Source organism: Manduca sexta, chromosome 24 (genome assembly GCF_014839805.1).
Source record: "Manduca sexta isolate Smith_Timp_Sample1 chromosome 24, JHU_Msex_v1.0, whole genome shotgun sequence".
NCBI lineage: Eukaryota > Metazoa > Arthropoda > Insecta > Lepidoptera > Sphingidae > Manduca > Manduca sexta.
In genome coordinates, this window is record NC_051138.1 from 10426418 (window position 1) to 10447923 (window position 21506).

Below are 21506 nucleotides of genomic sequence, written 5' to 3' on the forward strand. Positions count from 1 at the left end.
TATCTGAAACCATGGGACGTGCCAGTAGCTCGCCTGTTAATAAATGTTACACGTTTTTACAAGAAGAATCTATAATAGGTATATCTAGAATTTTATTACAAAGTAATTTAAGATCACTGATCTTGCCCGGCGCTCCTAATAGCCCGAAAACTATTGACTTTTCAGAGTAATATTTATTATTACTTATTTCTTCACTACCAGTTACTTCGAAATAGTATGGGGAAATAAAGGGTTGGGGGTAGGGAGAGGGGATAACTATTGTCTTACCCCCTGTTTAACAACTTCTGAATCAATGCTGATCATCAAATAAATGTACAGGTCGATGTAGTGGTCGACCTTTACATTTGCAAAAGTCACACTTTAATCTATGCTCCCAAATATATATAATAAAATGATGGTAATAAAATGAGTACTATGTGCATTAGTTTCTTAATACGATAACTAATAAATAAAATTTACTTGAAACTTGTAAAACGAGCCCCAATTATTATTAATTTTAACAAAATTAAATGCATAGTCGTTAAATAATAATAATATACTTAATAATTATATCGGCCCTGTATTAATATACTATCCCACTGCTGGGCACGGGCCTGCTCTACTGAAAGGGATCCAACTTTAGTCCGCCATGCTGGCCTAGTACAGATTGGCAGACTTCACTATTCTTATAAAGTACTTCTCAAGCAGGCAGATTTCTTCATGATGTTGTCCTTCACCATTAAACGTTATTCTTAGTTGTCAAGGTAATTAGGAAATTTCATTAACTCATAATAATAAAGCTTTTAAATCTGTTCCTCAATCAAAACGCCTGTAGTCGCAAATAATCGAATTCACCCCTGTAAACAGAATAGACTGACTGAATATATTACCTAATTATTCTTTTTTTATTATAGTTCTCCTTATTTTTTATTTTTATTTCTAACTTATGCCACGTTTGTACGTCACATAACTCGCATAAATATCTGAATATCTCACATGAAGTTCAAAACAGACATCTTGAATGTTCTAAAGTTCTATAATTCAAGTTGGCATTGATAAGCTTGGCATATCGCCTAGGCGTGTTCAGTTATGTCGAACGGAATGCCTCTCATTAATGCCATTTATATAATAAATGTTGAATCATCTACATTTTACGGCCAGAATATTTGCATATAGTACTAGTTATATACTCGTGCTTTTGTCAAAATTGTGACGGTGTAGTGGCAACTCTTATAACTATTACTTGAGTGATGTTTTTCCTATGGCAATTCTTATCACATTTACTTTAATTTATACTTTTACAATTCATAATAATGGCTTTTAGTTTTGTACAAGATGTTATCAGATTTTTATTGATCGATTTACTGGAGAGTGACGATCGTTTTGGTTAGGTTTGTGTTCGCTCAAAGGCTGCTTTCGACCGCGACCGGTGTACGGGAGAGGTTGATTTTGCAGGAGGTGACTGATAGTTGCACGTCAAAGGTGAAATCAGCGTCCGGTGAAATGCTAGCAATTATCTAAACTAGAATGTTCACTCGTTTCTATCGCTCTCTTTTAAAAGTCTCACGTAATAGTAGTTACTTTAGAAATTTGCTTACAGCGCTAATGGCACGTCTAAGTCGTTGAAGGGATAAATTGTTATAATTTTCGGTATGGCGGATGAGATTTGTTAGAGGACGAAAACATTGCCTTCTTTTTTTAGTAGCACATTATAAATACTAATTAACTTTAGCATGATTAAATTATATTTTATTCAGGTTATTATTAAATATTTTTATTAATATTATATTATATTTTATGGGATAGAGGTGGGATACTATATATGTATGCTATAAAAGTTTGTAGAATTGCTATTGTTAAATGCGTTCGACTGTGTTTATTGTTTTAAAATTATGAGCATACGTGGAATTGTTAATAATCGGAGAAGCATTTTGTTTAAATATTATATGAACTTTCCATGGCCGTAGTTTTAATAATTTTATAACACTTAGGTACATTGCTATACTTACCTAACAGATTTTTTGTAAGTGTACTTCTATCTGTCATGCGGAATTGTTTCATCAAATATGAAATCCATTTAATATACATCCCTGTCCTATTTTCGCAGAAAGTGATCAATATACATGTGTATATATGACGCCTTCAATAATTATTATTGTTTAATCTATGGCTATCAAGGCAATTGAAGTTGTCGAAGTGAATCCTGATCCCGATGTAACACGATAGCCGGGAAGACCCGCAGCGCCCCGCCTGCGTCCCTCCGGCGCCCCTCAGGCACCCCTCCGGCGTCCCGCCGCTCCGAGGCTTCTAGGATTAAAGAATTTGTTCCTTAATTTGTGTACCTACAAGCGTAACGCGACAACTTGAGCAGTCCAAAACTTCTCCGCAGACAGTTAACACCGCAGCGACATTTTTATGACATATTATAGAAACAATAGCAGCATACATCCTAGTATATTATAAACTTTGGCAATCGTACTCGCACCCCTTATGTTTCGACGGAGCTATTTCAACACAAAGTTTCGACTTTTACGATAATGTCAGCCATTGCCATTCAAAAGCGCTAAAACTTTATCAATGTGTGCTAAAGGATAAGCGTTCGAATGCGATCACATTACGGGTAACCCTACTATCTACCATCTGCTGGTGAATTCAAGTTTTCGCTTGAAGTTAGGTTGAGGAAAACCGCATGTCATGTCACTGGATTTTTTTTCCACTGCGGGTTCTTTATGTCAGGAACACCCATACGCTCCCCGCCTGATATGTCTAGGTGATGAAAACCTGTGGTAAATCATTTAAATTGAGATTAATTGTTTCTAACCGCGTAAAGGATTAAATTTATAATGGCGCAGATATAGTATTCTGCTCAGTATTTAAAAATTAATAACAGAGTTCCCCACGTTGATTGTTCTTTGCAGTAATAAAACATGTAGAGCAGCACTCGTGTTCAAGTGTGTTTGTATAGTCATATTTATGTGGGATAGAATAGAGCTAATTATGGACTAAGTGTTTTTTTTTTATTTATGTAGTTCATTCCATATTTATAACATTAATTAACTGAGGATTTGATTTAGCACATAAAATTTAACGCATATTTTATATTTGGAATCTTTATAATATTTATTATCGTGATGATAATGTTCATATGAATTAATAAGGTGCTTTGGTTTTGTGAAAATGGTGAGGTTCAATTTATTTGTAAGGGTAAGCATTACTTACAAGATTTTCCACTCGACAAACACTGGCATTGAACTGGAATAGTAGCCTGCAGGTATGGGGATAAATTCATTTTCTTTTGAATGACTGAAATTGTGAATATACTAAATATACCTTCGTAGAGACACGGGAGTGAAATACATTATACATGGAACATGTTAGGTTCTAAAGTTCTTTATGACCTGTCGTTTCTCACAGCATGATGGATAGATCCACCCGCACAGCTTGGCGTAGATCGTCTACTTAAAATCTCGATCTATCCCGTTCCTTCAGGATCTACCTGGCGATATTTTAGATCAGGTAAATATTAAAAACTTGTGGCTTTTACATAGTATAATGCACATTGAATACTATAGTTTAGGGCAGGTATTTTTTTTTTTTTTGTTTTATATAATGTGTTTATTAGTAATTACTGTTCATATATTCAGTAAAATTATTATAGCTAACTAATAGAAATTATCATAACTCATAACTAGAACGTAACAAAATCTTCAAATAACGCTCCGCGCAGACACCGTCTTGTTACACAAACACACACGAAAAAAATATAACAAATATTTTGAAAATGGAAAAAACATTTACAACAAATCAATATTTAACATTAAAATGTATCACACATTTTAAAATCATATTGTCGAAGTAACAATAAAATTAAATTTAGAATGCTCGGGATATCCATCTAATTCTAAATGAAAATAAAAGCGCTTACTCTTCTACTTCAAGATCAGAGGACACACATCCTCTGAGTATCCTGTGGTTTGGTTTAAAACATAAAAGAACCGACTCGAATTGCGTAAAGTAAGTTTGCCGTCCAGGTTGGTACGGTCAGTTCTGCAACCTGCAATTCCTTTGGAACCGTGGTTTAGCGTTGACATTGTTTTCAATTACTAACTGATATGTTAATCTATTTTCTTTTATTAAAATATCTCTAAATAAACCACAGTATAATACGAAAAGTAATTTTATTTCGATGTTTAAATGTTATCAAGTAACACTATTTAAGGCTTAGTCGAGTTTTCTTATTGACTTGTATTTGTTGTATGCAACGAAATTTTAAATTCGAATCGATATTCAAATGTTCTTAAAGATGTAAAAATTTAGATGGCTGAACGTTTTTATTTATAAAGGCGCTGTTCTATATTGTCTAAAGTTGTCTATATTCGCAAACGTTAGTTCTACGTCGTAAGCAAAATATTATTAAAACCATTGAGGAAATTTAAACGCTAGCCTTAGTCCAATTTTTAGTAAATAACTGAAGACTAATACGTAAACCCCTCTTAAGAGCGAACATAAATAAATTTGCTTTTAATTTTCTATACGATCCAGCCATAATCCACATTACGCTCCTAAGACGATGTATAAACTCTCAAGTTACCATTTACTCACCATGTTGTGTTGTGTCTCATCAACATATTGAACAGTTTCTTGCCCGCGGTTCGACCCGCGTGAAAAGCCCGGTTCGTTTACTAACTTAAATAACAACTTTTCTTAATCCTTTTACATGGAAGCTTCCACGTATACCTTCCTATATACATACTCTCGCCTTTTATCACCGAAGCAGTAGGCAGAAGTGTAACTAGTACACCTATTTTCCGCCGTTTGTATTCCGCCTCATGATATGATAAGGGGTGAGCCTATCGCCGTATCGGGTACAAATTTCAGACTATTGGCTGATACTCTGTAGTAAAATACAATTTAACCTTACCCGTCTTAGGGAACGAACCCGAGTCCTCAGCACTGCAGTCGTACTGTAATACTACATCACCGAGGCAAAGGCTTCCTACAAGAGGTTTCCTATGTGACCAGAAAATATTTTTATACTTTTTTATCTTAAGGCTGACATTAATAGAAACGGTGAAAAACCTTTTTTCGTATAAACCGATAATTTTTTTTTGCTTCGAATTTTGCATTTCGCGTAGTCCCTATACAAACCTTATTGTAGTAGCAATTTTTTTATCATTTGAAAACGATAATGGAAACAAATATTGATTTAGATACTTGCCGACTACAGACGAATAGTCTCAAACACCGGTGTGTAAACATCTTATTCGTTAGTCATAATTCATAGTCATCAGCATAAGTCGCCAAGTTATTTGGCGTATTATCCGCCAATAGTTTAAATAAAACATGGTAATATATGTAGGAATCTTTATTTTCAAAATATAAAACAATTCTTTCGTCTTATATCAAAAGAAAAAAAACTATATTGTACATCATACATGAAATGACTTTTATTTCTACCCAAGAGAATACTACCATAGATAACAATCAATCTTTTTTTTTTTTTTTTTTTTTTTTTTCTATTAAGGATATGGCCCATAACTCGGCCATACTGACTTGTAGTCTGTCCCCAGACTACGCTAAATGTAACTGAACTACTTCACAAATATGAAAAACAATGCTAAGAAATCAAGAATAACACTTCACTAAGAAATCAAATCAACATTATAATTTAAGTCTACTATGATGATGAATTATGTACTACAGTTGATTGGGATGCCAAGACAATAATACTTGACATCTAGAATGTTACATTTAACAAACTTAACATATAATAACAACTTGCTCTTAGATTTTAAATCTATAAGTAATAGACAAAACAGTTAGAAATTGTACTTAAAATCTAAATTACTGAGTTACAACATCACCGTTTTCTAATTGTCTAAAACATATTTAAACTTTATATTACAAAGCTATTTCAACTTTACAACCGTGACATCAGATTTTAATACTGAACTACAAAATAAGTAAAATTTTATTAAACTACAACATTAATGCAGTATTCACACAAAGTAAATTGTTAAATTAATACACACAGTTATACTTCTTTTGGAATTTTATAGATAATCTCAAACTAAGTTAATCTTAAACTATTTATCAGAATATTTTTTCTTAGGTTAATATAAAATATCCTGGCACATCAAAAGACAAACCATACCTCTGAGACACTTTGATATAGGTCACACATCCTCATACCTAGACTATTTATTGATTAAAATGAAATGAACTACCAGACTGACAAAAAGTACAAAACAAACTCATGGCCACATTTTCATAAAATCCGCAACTGTTGATGTTTTAAGTGGTCCCTCCACATTCAGGTCCACCTTTTCCACATGATACCTTCCTTTACCGGCTTCTTTCACAACCTTGTAGGGTCCTAAAAATTTGGGTTTCAGCTTTAACGCATTTCCAAATTGAGTTCTACGTATAGCAACTATATCTCCTTCCTTATACAATTGTTCTTCTTTTCTCTTTTTATTGAATGACTTCCTATTTTCTTCTTGTACTTTTAGTATCTGTGCTTTAGCTTCTTGTCTTAAATCATGACGTTTTTCTATATAATCTTGTCTGCATTCCTCTTCAATTAATTCTAAAATCTGAATATCCTCCTTCTGTCTCATCTTTGTACCAATGAATAAGTAAAAAGGTGAGGTATTAATTGACCGATGATAAGTACTATTTATAGCTCTTTGCAGCTGACTAACACATTTGTACCACTGTGTGGGTTCTTTTACACACATTTTGGTCAGTACTGAAATGATCACACGGTGTATACGTTCCACCTGACCATTGCCCCTCGGAATTCCTGTAGTGACAGTGTGATGTTTGATGCCTTCTTCTTCATAATACTCTTTGAATTCCTTCCCCGTAAAGGCTGTGCCTTTATCCGTAATAATCTGAACTGGATTTCCATAGTCTTTCTGGTGCAATCTTAACTTCTCTACTGTCTCCTTGGCAGTTAGTCTTTGTAGGATAAATCCAAACAAATTTGGTGTAGGCATCAACAACGGTCAAGATGTAATTATATAACTTCTTGGTAATATCCAATGGGCCGAGATGATCAGTGCAACACCGCCAGAGGAAGGTCTCCTTTCTATAGGGTTAAGGAACCCTTCTTGTTTTCCCTCCTTTCTACTGGCCAAGTTGCATGGAACACATCCTAAAATAATTTTATCTACTTTCTTGGTTAAGTCTTTTATGTAATAATCTTTTTCTATAATGTCAATTGACTTTTTTCTTCCCAAAAATGTCCCACCCTCATGAACTCTCCTAATAATTTCTGTTTCCATAATTTCAGGTATAACTAACTTCTTCTCAGCTCCTTTATAAAGTAAATCATTTGCAATGTAAAAGTCTATAGATTCTATCTCTTTAATACTTCTCTTATTGCACTTATACTTTCATCTTCCTTTTGAGCTTTACATATTCTGGAGTGCAACTCTGATCGGATAAGGTAAACATGAGGGTTTCTACTGAGTGAATCTGCATGTAGCATTTTCAATCCCGCTCGATGTACTATTTCATAATCAAAATCTTGAAGAAATAAGACCCATCTAGCCACCTTTGTTGAAATTTCATTTTTATACAATGTCTTCTGAAATGCTGAACAGTCAGTCACTATTTTAAAATGATTTCCGAACAAATACTTCCTAAATTTCTTTACACCTTCTACTACTGCCAACGCTTCCAGCTCATAACTGTGATACTTTTGTTCAGTGGCACTAGTTTTCTTACTCATGTAATGAATGGGATGCAGCTTTCCATCTTTGCTATCTTTTTGCATGAGAATCGCTCCCAATCCATGCTTTGAGGCATCAGTATGCAGTTCTATGTCTAAACCAACTTCGAATATCTTTAATACAGGTTCACCGCAGAGTTTACTTTTAAAATTTCAAAAGCTCTTCTTTCATCTTCTCCGAAATAAAATAATTTATCTTTTTTAAGTAATTCTGTTAATGGTCTAGCTATTACTGCATAATTCTCAATATACTTACGAAAATATGAAGTCAGTCCCACAAAACTATGAACCTGTTTGGTTGTCTTTGGTTCAGGGAAATTGAAAATAGCCTCAGTCTTGCTCGGTGATGGTTTAATAGTACCATTTTCAATGATGTGGCCTAAATATTCTATCTTGTTTTGTAATAACTGACATTTTTTCCAATTTATCTCTAACCCATACTCAGAAGCTACTTTTAACACTAATTTGAGATGTTCAAGAGCTTCTTTCATCCCTGAGCTAAAAATCACAATATCGTCAATAAAGATTAAAACTATCCCGTCATGAATCAAATCTCTAAAAATTATGTTAATGAACCTACTAAAGTACTTAGGACAGATTGACAAACCGAAAGGTGCTCTTAAAAACTCGTATTGTCCTTCTGGACTACTGGTTACAAATGCAGTATATTTCACCGAGTCCTTATCTACTGGTAAGTGGAAAACCCATTTTTAAATCAAGCGTACTATATATTCTAGACTTGCTAAGTTTATCTATGTGGTCATCTATAATAGGCAATGGGAATTCATCCTTGACCATCTTTTGGTTTATTTTTCTAAAATCTACACAAACTCTATAGCTACCATCTTTCTTTCTAACTAGGACTAGGGGCTGGCATACTCAGAATAACTGGGCCTAATTATTCCTTTTTCTAACCACTCCTCAATTTGTTGCTTAACAACTTCTTCCTCTTTAATAGCTAATCTTCTAGGACGCTGAGAAACTGGGATATCATCTTTCATGATAATCTTTAATTCAATGGGTGCCTCCTTAACTTTATTTGGTTTGTAGTTGTTAACAAGCTCCTGAACCACTGGGTTCTGCGAGATAGGTTCTTCAGAAACTGTAGGCAAAACCTAACATACACAGATTGTAATCATTATGTGGCATGAGTCTGACTGCACCCCTATCCAATAAAATGGTTGCATTTAGCAAAAAAGCTTGACCTAATATTAATTTATAGGGAATAACACCTGATGGAACAATGTATAAACAAGTTTCAAAGCTATGGTTATCTACTTCAATAGAAGTGGTGAACTTACCCAGTGTGCACACTTTTGCTGACCCTAACCCAGTTAGCATAACTTTGTCTTTGATGTACGAGACATTGTTTAATTCGAAAAACAATTCACAAGTTATTAAATTATAATCACAACCAGTATCTATTAACGTATTGACTATCTCACCGCACAGTTTGACTAATTTTACTGATTTTTGTTTTCATAACATCGTTGATATTTAAAACGTTTGATCGATCCGGTCCGTCCGGTTCGGTTGTAGCTCTTACGATGTCGCTGCTGTCAACGTCGTCGGTCACATACATTGAATGTCCCGTTGCGCAAATGTTTTTGGTAAACGGTTTCGATGCTCCGTCAACTTTATTAGTACACTCTTTACTCGTATGCCCGAACTTATTACACTTAAAACATTTTACGCCGTTTGGACACTGATTAGACATGTGATTCTTATCACCACACTTATAACATAATATACGACCTGTCACTGACTTCTTCGGATCGGGTGCTGCCGCGTTTTTGCTTATTGGAAACGACCTCTTTGCTCGTACCAACACCACTCCTTCTGCCCATATTGGCTTTATTCATTTTTGATTTCATCGTCTCATAAATTGCGAGTTTTTTCTTTTTAACGCGGCATACGTTGTGATGCCGTACAATATCGCCTTATTGCTCTCGTAGTCAGATATGCCGTCTATAATGTATTGTATGGCGACGTAATCTGGAAATTTTGCTCTCTTGCCTAACTCTTTCATGGCGAGCATGTATTGATAAAATGTTTCGTCTTTCCTTTTCGACGACTCGCCATCATCTCGTGCATTTCTTTGAATTCAGAGAGTCTGGGAATTCCTTGAGAAGAGCATTTTTTAAATCTTCGTAACTTTTAAACACCTTCTCGGACCGAAGCCATAACTCGGCAGTTCCAATAAGTGATCGGCGAGCAATAATTAATTTCTGATGGGCGTTCCATCCAAAAACCTCCGCGTTGTCTTCAATGTCGGCCGCCCATTTAGAGGAAGTGTACGTTCGATCTTCGCCGCTAAATTTTGTTATTCCATAGGCCGCGTCCATCGCCATCATGGCCGGCGTCCACGTTGAAATGCTCGTTGCCGCAACATCTTTTTCGGTAGTCATTATTATTAGGTCAATCCCGGACGTGCCCCCAATTGTAGGAATCTTTATTTTCAAAATATAAAACAATTCTTTCGTCTTATATCAAAAGAAAAAAAACTATATTGTACATCATACATGAAATGACTTTTATTTATTTTTTTTTTTTCTATTATATTGCTACAAGCACTGAGTTGCTGTGCTACGCCAATGTCAATAAAGCTAGGGAAACATAATATTACAGAAAGAAAATAGGTTTCGGAATTTGGATTAAGTCAGGAAAGTTGGTTAAGGGAAAATATATTAATATCTACTAAGTAAATAATGATAATATACGTAAATATAATATATTAGGTATATACAAACTATATTTTAATATTATTATGTACAATAAATGAGGAAATAGCTTTATAAATATTTACATTAAATAAAAGGAGGGAAGAAATACAACAAGGAAAAGGAACACCAAAGGAAGTGAGTTGACTTATAAAATTAGCATTGTCAAAAAGTGGACAAGCGAAGAAGATGTGATTGAGGTCACCCTCTTCTTCACCGCATTCACAAGCTCTACTAGCATTAATACCAAGTCTAGCAAGGTGAGCTGGCGAACACACATGACCCAAGCGCATTCTCATTAATATACTTGTTGATCGCTTGCTAAGTTTCAATTTGCAAAACCATGGCTTCTCCGGTATACCCAATTGGACTTTCGAATATAATTTGCCTTTTATCTGACTGCTTTCTTCCCAGCACTTTTCCCAGGATTCCCTGAGAAAAGTACTTGGAAGTGCAGCCAGATCGGTGCAATAATTTATATAGGGATATACATCACCACTTGTTATCGCCTCATTAGCCAAACGGTCCGCTTTAACATTTCCTTTTATATTAGCGTGACCAGGGACCCAACATAAAACTACCATTAAGTTTTTGGAAAGACATTCTACGAGCTTTTCTCTTATATTCAATATCACAATTGAGTGGGATTTTGATTTAAAAGGAAATTTTTCAACGGCCTGAAGGGCACTATATGAATCTGAAAAAATAACAGTTTTACTAAGTCTAGCAATAAGAATAAATTCTAACGCTTTATATATTCCATAACATTCCCTGTAAAGACTGAAGTTTCTGGAGGAAGCTTTATTTTTGTGTAATGTTATATTGAGTATGGTAAACGCCCACGCCAGTATAATCTGACAAGGAGTGTTTTGATGCGTCAGTGAATAAGTGGTGAAAATCAGGCCATTTAATGCTTACTAATTCATTAAACTGGGTATTAGTGTTAGGGTGGTCTCTATCAACGCCTAATGAATAACATATCACCGGCGAAAGCAGAAGTGATTTAAACCTAACCATAAAAATTGGGAGAGAAACTGATCTATAAGTAGGCGCCTGAAAACTTATAAATTTACGAAAACTTATAACCAAACAAGGAAGTGATTTTTCTCTACACGATGAAGACGTTGCAATATATTGAGAAAGAGATTGAAGATTTTGAAAAAGAGCGTGATTAGAAAATTGCAAAGCTTTAAACAAAAATCTGTCTGACAAGTACTGTCTTCGCAATTTAAGAGGAGGTTCTACACACTCAACTTCCAGGGCGTTAATTGGACTGGGATTTCATCGCACCAGCAATTATTCTAAGAGCTTTGTTCTGAATTAAGTCAAGTTTTTTAAACGCTGCTGAATTAGCCGGTTCCAAGATAAATGTACCATAGTCTAAAAGACTTCTAATTAATGCATTATATATGAGCCGTAAAGAAAATGGGTGCGCCCCCCACCAAACACCTGAAAGACAACGTAAAATATTCAAGTTCCGTTCACATTTAGCTACTAAATAATCACTATGTTGCGAACCCGTAAGTTTTGAGTCTAATAAAACACCAAGAAATTTCACTTCGGTCTTTACCGGAATCATAACATTTTTATATTTTACTTCAATTAAAGGAAATACACGTTTTCTGGTAAACAAAACTAAACAGCTTTTAGAGGGTGAAAGATCTAATCCATTTAGAGTCATCCAGGACTCTAAATATCTCATAGCTGATGACATAGAGGAACAAGAATTAGAAGTAATTTTTCTGATGTATAAAGAAGGAGGTCATCTGCATATTGTAGGATTTTTACGGAACTATTTAAAGCTGATTCCAGGTCATATGTGTAAATATTGTATAGTAAGGGACTTAGCACTGACCCCTGGGGTAGACCCCTACATACGGTTCTAGATAATTTGGTAGCATCATCTGGACAAATATGAATATATCGTTCTCTTATTAAATTTGTAATAAAATTAGATAGTATACCGGGGATGTTAAGATCATGCATTTTTTTGCTTAGAATGGAGGGAACGACATTGTCGTATGCTGAATTGATATCTAAAAATGTGGCAACCACTGATTTGCTCTCAGAAAAAGCTAGGCGGATATCGGACACAAAAATACTAATACTATCTATCGTGCTTTTGCCTTTTCGGAATCCATATTGGCTATCTGACAGAAGGCGGTTACTCTCGATAAACCATTCCAATCGGTTTTTAACCATATGTTCAGCGAGTTTTAACAGTACCGAGGATAAAACTATTGGACGATAAGATGAGGCCTGGCACACAATTTTACCAGGTTTCAGAATAGGCAATACAATTAGTGATCGCCATGAGGCAGGTATGTTACCAGTTATCATAATAGAATTAACAATGTTTAATAAAGTAATGCTGTGTCACTAAGATTACAAAAAAAAGAGTAGGGAATACCATCTTCACCCGGGGAAGAATCTTTAACGCTAGTTAAAACACCTTTGAGCTCTGATAGTGAAAATGGGGAGTTTAAGTCATCGTCTATTTTCAGGACTGCGGATGGACAAAGTTGTTGTGGAACAGTAGGAGGAGCCAAATGATCTAAAATATCTTCTGTTAGGGAGGGCGAGAGTGAACAGACGGAATTATCACTAAAGGCTGATCGAAATCTACGAATATTTCGCCAAACCATAGATGGACGAGTATCTGGGGAGATAGAATGACAAAATGATTTCCAACCTTCAGATTTTTTCTTTTGAAATAAGTTTTTCGTCTGTTTAGAAATCAGTATGTAGTAGTCAAAATTATCGGAAGTCATATTTTGGCAGTAAGCCCTTTCGGCTTCTTTCCTTTTCTTTACAGCTTCTGTACACTCTCGGTCCCACCATGGTGGAGAAGGAATTCTACTGTTCTTGGTGCTTTTAATGGGAAATATCTCATCCGCAACCTCCGTCATTACTTTAGCGAGAGCCACAGAACATACTGTTTCGTTATTATTTTCTATGTCAGGAAGATTTGAAATTTTTTGATCAAGTCGTTTTTTATATTCATTCCAATCTACATCTTTTAATATATATTTTAAACGTGATGACCGCAAAACAGAAGGCTTTTCGGTATGAGGAAAGCTAATCAGAATTGGTAGGTGATCGCTCCCATAAGAATAAGAGAGAGTTTCCCAAGTAAGAGAAGAAGCTAGGCTCGGTGAACTAATGGCTAAATCTATGGCACTGTGACCTTCATCAGGGTTGGTACGGCGGGTAGGAGAACCTGAGTTTATAATACAAAGATTATGAGAATCGATAATATCAACAAGGTCTCTTCCACTAGATTTTGTTGTAGAACAACCCCATGACTCATGATGAGAATTAAAATCTCCTACAATTAAAAATGGTTTAGGTAAAATAGAAATAATATTGTTTATTTCTCTAAATATAGAAGGACACGGACGCGGGATATAAATAGATACAAAACAAATATTATTAACAATGGATGCTATTATGCAAAAATCATTATGGTGAGATGGTAAGTCAAACTGGGAAAAATTAAGGGACTTTTTGATGAGTATGGCAACACCGCCATACCCATCGGCTCTATCTTCCCTGAGACCGGAATAACCAGGAATTTTAAAACAAAATTCCGGTTTTAACCACGTCTCACATAGAGCTATAATACAAGGGTTAAATTTGTTAATAAGATAAATTAAATCAGATTTGTTCTTCACTACGCTTCTGCAGTTCCATTGTAGTACTTTGCCTAAGTGAGCCATTGTTAAATATGTCAGTTATTATTTTCAATAAAGGGGCAACGTTGGACGGTAAAATTGTTTGTGACAGTGATGAAACTAAAGCTATAATAATATCAGCCACCGATTGTGGTTCTGGCAGGGTACCAGTTTTAGGTAGTGCACACCCATCGGCATAATTGGGAGAGTTGAAATCACCTACAATAGCTTGGTGGGCTGCACGATCATAACCTTGTATAGATTTAGGCGGAGAACGGGGCTTCTGAAAAACAGTTTTTTTATAAGAATTACTACTGTACAATGATTGAGTGGCTGGAATTTTGACATCTTGGCTGTTTGGTATAAAAGAAGATGAGGATGTAAACTTTAATGTGTCTGCATATGATTTAGTCACCGGAGGATATATCTTTGATGCTTCTGAGTATGAAACGCAATTTTGAGCCATATATTTTTTTATATTTGTCTGCCTACTTGCTTCCGGACAATCCTTGCTGATTGCAATATGGTGGCCGCCACAAAGACAACAATAACTATTATCTTGGTCGCAGTCACAAGATGTACCAGTATGCCCTTGTCCACATTTATAGCACCTTGGTTTAGATCTGCATGTATCTTTAGTATGTCCATACCGACAACAATTGTAGCATTGAATTGAAGGATAAATGTATAGTTCTACTTTGAGGGAATTGAAACACATAAATACTCTTGTGGGGAGGACCTGACCATCAAATGTTAGCACTACAGTCTGGGATGGTTTCCAACTGGCAGAGCCATCCACTATTGTTTTATAATTTAGGCGTCTTACTTTTATTATGTCACCACAACCTAAAGGAACCCTAATATTTTCTTTTATTTCTTCCACAGACATGTCCACTGGTACACCTCTTACAAGCCCCATTCTGGTAACATTAAATGATGGAATAAAGGCTTCATATCCTTTTTCCAATAAGGCATGATGCTTTATAAAAGAATTTGCAGCTGAGTGACTGGAGAATGCCATCGAAATTTTGTTGCGACCGATACGTTTCAAACTGCCTTGTACTATGTTTGGCACCTGGTTTTTATATAAAAATCTGCCAAAGCATATTGGATGCAAGTTGAGATCCTGTGTTACCTCACCAGTACTAGACCTAGCAACATGAATAATGAATGGTGAAGCATCCAATGCAGAATATTCTTTTCTAATACCATTTGTTACATTGGGAGGTACCTGAGAGGCCTGAGATGGAAGAGCTTGTATATGTGGTGCTTTGAGAGGTGATGGATTTTCAGTGATTTTTTCGTCACTGTCTTCGCAACGACATCCAGTTCTACCCGAGTCTACAGCCATTGCATTTTTGCGTTTTTTTTTATTACATATTTTGCACACCTTACTTAATCGTATGCGTTTTCTTTTATTTGTGTTGGAAACTGAACAGTCAGTGTCTAAGCTTGAAGCAGTTTCTATTGTTATAAAATCGTGATGGTTAGGGAACATCACCCCAGGATCTGGGGCTCGTCCATTCCAACTCCCAACTAAATATTAATTAAGTAAATACTCACTTACCAATAGATGTTTTCTATATACACTACACTAAAATTAAATAAATAATGAAAAATATATACAATTTACAACTTATCTGACTAAATTTCTGAATAAAAATAATTATTTTTAATTTAACATGAAAAAAGACACCCGCCAAATTCAAAGGTTTCCCGCGCTTTCCTCCAACTGCGACTTTTATTTCTACCCAAGAGAATACTACCATAGATATTTTTTTTTTTTTGGTTTGATTTACTCCTTAAGGAGAAGGCAAAGGCTCTCAGCCATACAGCCTACTACCATAGATAACAATCAATCTTTTTTTTTTTTTTTTTTTTTTCTATTAAGGATATGGCCCACATATATTAAATGAGTATTTAGTTCACTAAAAATATTTATTTCGATACAAATTCTTATAGACCAAATCGTAGTAAATAAAGTGAAACACGATAAAATCCGAGAAAAATAACCATTGTATCGCAGCAGTAAAGGGGAACAATGAACCGCCTTCTCCCTCGGCCCGTCTCCGTGTTTAATTACACATAAAACGCACAAGTGCTTGTTTACTACGGCGGGACACTTATCGAGCAGTGAACGACGGCTTTATTGACACATTCACTCGCCGCTCGCCGCTCCGCGCCGATTCGAGTTCGTCCATGCTGGTTACAGATACTAGTAGGGCTGTCCCGATACATTAGTCTGGTTCATTCGGCCACGGTCTGTAGTTTCTCTTTTCCCAAATAGTAGAGCCATAAATGCAGTATTTTAAATTAACTAAAGGTAAAATTGCCATAACGTATTAATGCGTGTTCGATAGATTATAATCTTAAACATTATGGTGTTAAAAAAAACATTCGCCATTCGTTCACAATATCAACGATATTTAAATCTTCATTGACATCATTCACACTCAGTCTTAATTTTATCATAGTTAATACTTTTTAGTAAGGTAATTATTAACTAATTAATTTGACATCGTGTCTATTGTGTATATTTTACCTTTAAATTTTAATTAAAATGATCATGACATTTTATTTTTAGAAGTTTTAAGGCTATATATATCTGTATTTTTTGTTGCGACGGTACTTATTCTATTATATATTAATACTAAATATTCACACAGAGATTGTTTAAGTTTATTAAAATAACTTTATTATATAAAGAATACATACAACTTTCCAATTAAAACTTAATGACGGTGTGTATATTTGATAGTCTCCGTAGACCAATGTCAGTTGGAAAATAAAATGAACGTTCGCGTATATATATATGTATTGTTTTTTATGATGGTGGGTATTGGTAAAGTAAAAAATGGTTTATGGTTTAGTTTAAAATCATTCCATTTTCACTTTTTCTATATATATGTACCTGCGTTCCCGACCTGGTCATTATTCAGTTATAGAAAGACGTTTTTCAAACATGATAAAAAGAAAACAAAAACATTAAACCAGGACATAAAACAAACTTGAATTAAAAGGTATAGCCGTTGTTCGCTACCGCATACAGTTTCATATGATTAAATTAAACTAATTATCGGAATTTACCTGTTTCCAGCATTGCATGTAGCTTTTGTTCGCGTCTCCGATCGTGTGTAAGACTTTTACTGGAATGAAAGCGCCACTATGAATTTATTAAACGCATTAACCGCGCTAGGACCATATCAGGTAAAGAATATTCTATGTAACGAAAGGTTTTATCCCGGAGGCACTGCATCTGGCAGAAACCGTCATACCTAGCCATCAAGACGTTAAGTCAAATGATATAGGGTCCCGCACCACGGCATTGAAGGAACGATTAGAGAGGAGTAACGAAACGTAAGCCCAATACACCGTTATCGTGTAGTTTAGTCTCATTTTCTTTCTTTCTTTATCGCTACCACCACTATGGGTACGAAACTAGTGAGTTACTACCCAATGTCGACACTCCGGGGCTGTCGCATCACGCCACAGCCCTAGTAGCTGATTTCACAACTCGTACTGTATCTATTTGCATTTATCGTTAGAAGGTAAATGTGTACACTCTATAGTAATTACTCGGTGATCGTTGTTTTTGGCTCGTTTGGTGCGAACACTGCATATTACACCCGAATGTTAAGTGCATACATCAATAAGTTCGCAGCCCAATATTGAACCTATTGAATGCGTACAGCCTATTTTACAGATATATTTTACATAATTCTACTACTACTACTATAATATTATAGTAGTTCAGAATTCTCTTTTATATAAAAGAGGTATCTGTAAATTTAGTTTACGTATGTAGAGGTAAGTCTAGAAGTAGTAACTGAGAGTTGAAAAATATAGTTGGATTAAAAATATAGATTAAATTTACATAGAAACGAGTTGTCACGAATTTTCACGATACTGTCTCCAAACAAAAGGTGTATGAATTCTTTAGGGTTTTCATTTGAATTGGGTTTAGAGAATTTATTTTCCTCATTAATGACAAGATGTCCACTTACAATTAGTGTTAGTAAATTAAAGTTACTTAAAAACTAAAGTTAGCTCAATAAATCTTTACATGTATTTAAGACATTTCTTCCCTTACAAAATTTTTAGCCTTATTTTAAATATCTCCATTGATTTACTATCTTTTATATTGTTTGGAAGACTATTGTATAATTGCGCTCCCTCAAACATTCTCATTATAAATTGAATGTCTGATTGTATTTTATTACTTAATATTTTTCTAATTAGAATACAGGATGTATTTGTATAGAATTGTTTATGTTAAATATATTGGTTTTATTATACAGGGTACATGTGTCAGCCATTTTAAATAATTTAAAAAGTGTTTTTATGATTTTATTTTGTGATGTTTGCAGCTCTTTTAGATTTGATATAGCTGCTGAGCCCCAAAATTCTATAAAGTACTCTAAGTGCGACTTGATTAGCGAATTATATATGGTCATACATACTTTATGGGGTATACATCCTACTGATTTATGTTAGAGCAATAGCTATATGTGTTGCTTCCCGCATAGCGTATCGTCTAGTTGCAGACCTAGGTACCTTTTATTAAAAGTGCTATGAATAATTAGTTATTGTGCAGTGCCTTATAGGTTGAAATTGTTTTGTTCTTTGCGTGGAATATAGATATAAGAGGTTTAGTTACATTTACTATAAGTAGGTTACATTGACACCAGATACAGAATTTGAATAAGTGATGTTGTGCTTTATCTATCAACTATCAAGTCACCTAAGTTGGGGCCAAAATAAACTAGTGTCATCTACATACATAGTTACGTGCTCTGTTACTCTTATTTTACTTAGGTTATTTACATAGATTAGGAATAGTAATGGGCTCAATACAGATCCCTGAGGACTACTACAGAACAATGTTTTTGGGGTGCTTTGATATTCGCCCATTCTTACTACATGAAATCGTCCTGATAAATATGAGTGGAAAGACTTTGAGCGCCTTTTTTTTATACCCAAATCATTGAGTATTTCTAAAAGAATTGTATTGTGTCAAAAGCTCTTTTACAATCTATAATAATACCTAAGCATTTTTTTTCATCTATATTATTTTTTATTTTGGTCATTAAGACAATAGTCGCAGAGAGAGTATTAGAATGAGGCCTAAAGCCATATTTATGCTTTTATAGAAAATTAAGTTGAGTTAGATGCTTATTGAGTCGGTTAAATAGCATTTTTTCATAGATTTTTGATATAACAGGCAGAACGGATATAGGTCGGTAATTTCCTGGATCTGTCTTCGGGCCCGATTAGTATTTGGGTGTTACTTTTGCAATCCTTAAGCTATTATGAAATACTCCTTCTTTAAAACTTTATTTATATAACCAGCTAAGTTTTGAGCTATAAAACTGCTGATGCATTTAATGGATTTAGTATTAATACCATCTATACCAGTAATAGATATATTTAAATCAAGATTATTAATTATTTTTTATATTTCGTTCGACGTGCAATGTCTGAAAACCGTTTACCTCTGCTGACACATGATTATTCAGGTATGTTAATGTGCAAAAGCTATAATTTTGATAGTTTTTTGGAATATCATTACCTATGGATGAGAAGAATGTATTAAAGAGTTCTTCACAAACTACAACCTACAGACACAAAACTGTACTAGAACAATAAATCTCTTAAGTATTTTCTTTAAAAAAAAATCCATGATGTTTCCATGGTTCAACGCTTGGACATTTTATCAAAAAATATTTAGCATGAGATATTTTACAAAAGAAATGCAAATATTTTTGTTTGTAAAAACACTGTGCATTTTTGCGTTACTATTAAAAATCAGGACGGAAAGTTAATTTGTTTTCTTAAAAGCGCGTGTTACGGACCATATTATAATTTATGCATTCATATATAATTTATTGGTCTTGGATCGGCCCAAAATGTATTTTTCAATATTTTAAAATTCCTTTTTCAGAATATACTTTCCACGCAGCGTTATGCTGGGATTAAGTTATGTTCCGTGCTACTTACTAATCTAAGATTTTATGTGTGTGTGTCTGTGTCTATGTATCAAAATGTAACCCAATCCATAAAGCAGTTTATGCATTTGGTAGGCATTATAAAGTAATTTCACAGACTTCATTTATTATATTAGAAACTCAATAGAGGACGCAATGTATATATGAGGTGTGTTAAAAAACTAATGGGAATTTTTATATTTCGCTGGTTTGGAGAGTCTGATTGTAATTGTTTTTTATTATTATGTTTATATACATGTCCATGAATTATGATAAAATTTTCAGCTATATTCATGGTTTACTTTGTCTGTGGCACCCACTAAAGTACGACGTGATTTTAAGAGCTCGGCGATTTTTGTTGGTTAAAAAAATGGATCCGAGAATTCTTATCAGATTTTGCGCAAAAAAATAAATAAAATGTAACTAAGTGTGTGAAATGTTAACAAAGGCCCGTGGTGAGTCTGCTATGAGTAAAACAAGAGTTTAGGAGTGGAAAAAGCGTTTTTAAGATGGCCGTGAAGATGTTAAAGATTAGGAACGCCCCGCACGCCTCAGCTCATCAACAATTGATGAAAACGTGGAAAAAGTGAAAGAAATGATGTACGGTCGCCGAATCACAACCAAGGAAGTCACTGATGATGTTAACCATCGATTTGCTCATGCCATGAAATTTTTTCAAATGTTTTGGGTATGAAACGCGTGGCAGCAAAATTTGATCCAAAATTGTTGAATTGACACTTCATCGCTTGTTCCTGAATTTTTGGTCAAAAACAATACTAACAATGCCACCATATTCGCCAGGCATGGCTCTGTGTGACATTTTCCTATTTCCGTAAATAAAAAAAAACCGTAAAGGGCCGTCGTTTTACAAGCGTAGATGATATTAAAAGCGCTGAAGGAACTAAAGGGTATCCCGAAATTCGAGTTTAGGAAGTATTTCGACGGTTGGAAGAAGCACTGGCACAAATGCATACCTAATATCTAATGGGGACTATTTTGAAGGCGACCATATTTATGTAGACGAATAAATATTTCTTTTTTCAAAAAACTAATTTTCTGAACACATCTTGTATTATAGTGTATTCAATGTGTCGTGTGTACCACAATATTCAAGCATGAAACAAATTTTGCCGATCACACGAATATATGCAAGCCACCATTTTTTCGTGGTCACCAAGACCTGCGTGATATTGACAATCTATCTATACTATTACTAGCTTTTGCCCGCGGCTCCGCCCGCGTTATAAAGTTTGTCGGGCTAAAGTTTTCCGTTATAAAAGTCACGCTATATATTTTCCCGGGAGCCTATGTTCTTCCCAGGGTCTCAAACTGTCTCCATACCAAATTTTATCCTAATACGTTGGGTAGTTTTGAGTTTAACACGTTCGGGCAGACCGATGCAGCGGGGACT

At 34.7% G+C, this 21506-nt stretch overlaps 1 protein-coding gene and 1 long non-coding RNA gene across 2 annotated transcripts in view; both read left to right on the forward strand.

Annotated features, from left to right (window-relative positions):
• Positions 1 to 21506, forward strand: part of LOC115447655 — a 181137-nt gene that overhangs the window by 103657 nt on the left and 55974 nt on the right. The window lies entirely within an intron of this gene.
• Positions 13979 to 15510, forward strand: LOC119190416. The gene is made up of 2 exons (XR_005112913.1): positions 13979 to 14553; positions 14997 to 15510. It is a non-coding gene; the product is annotated as an uncharacterized LOC119190416 (long non-coding RNA).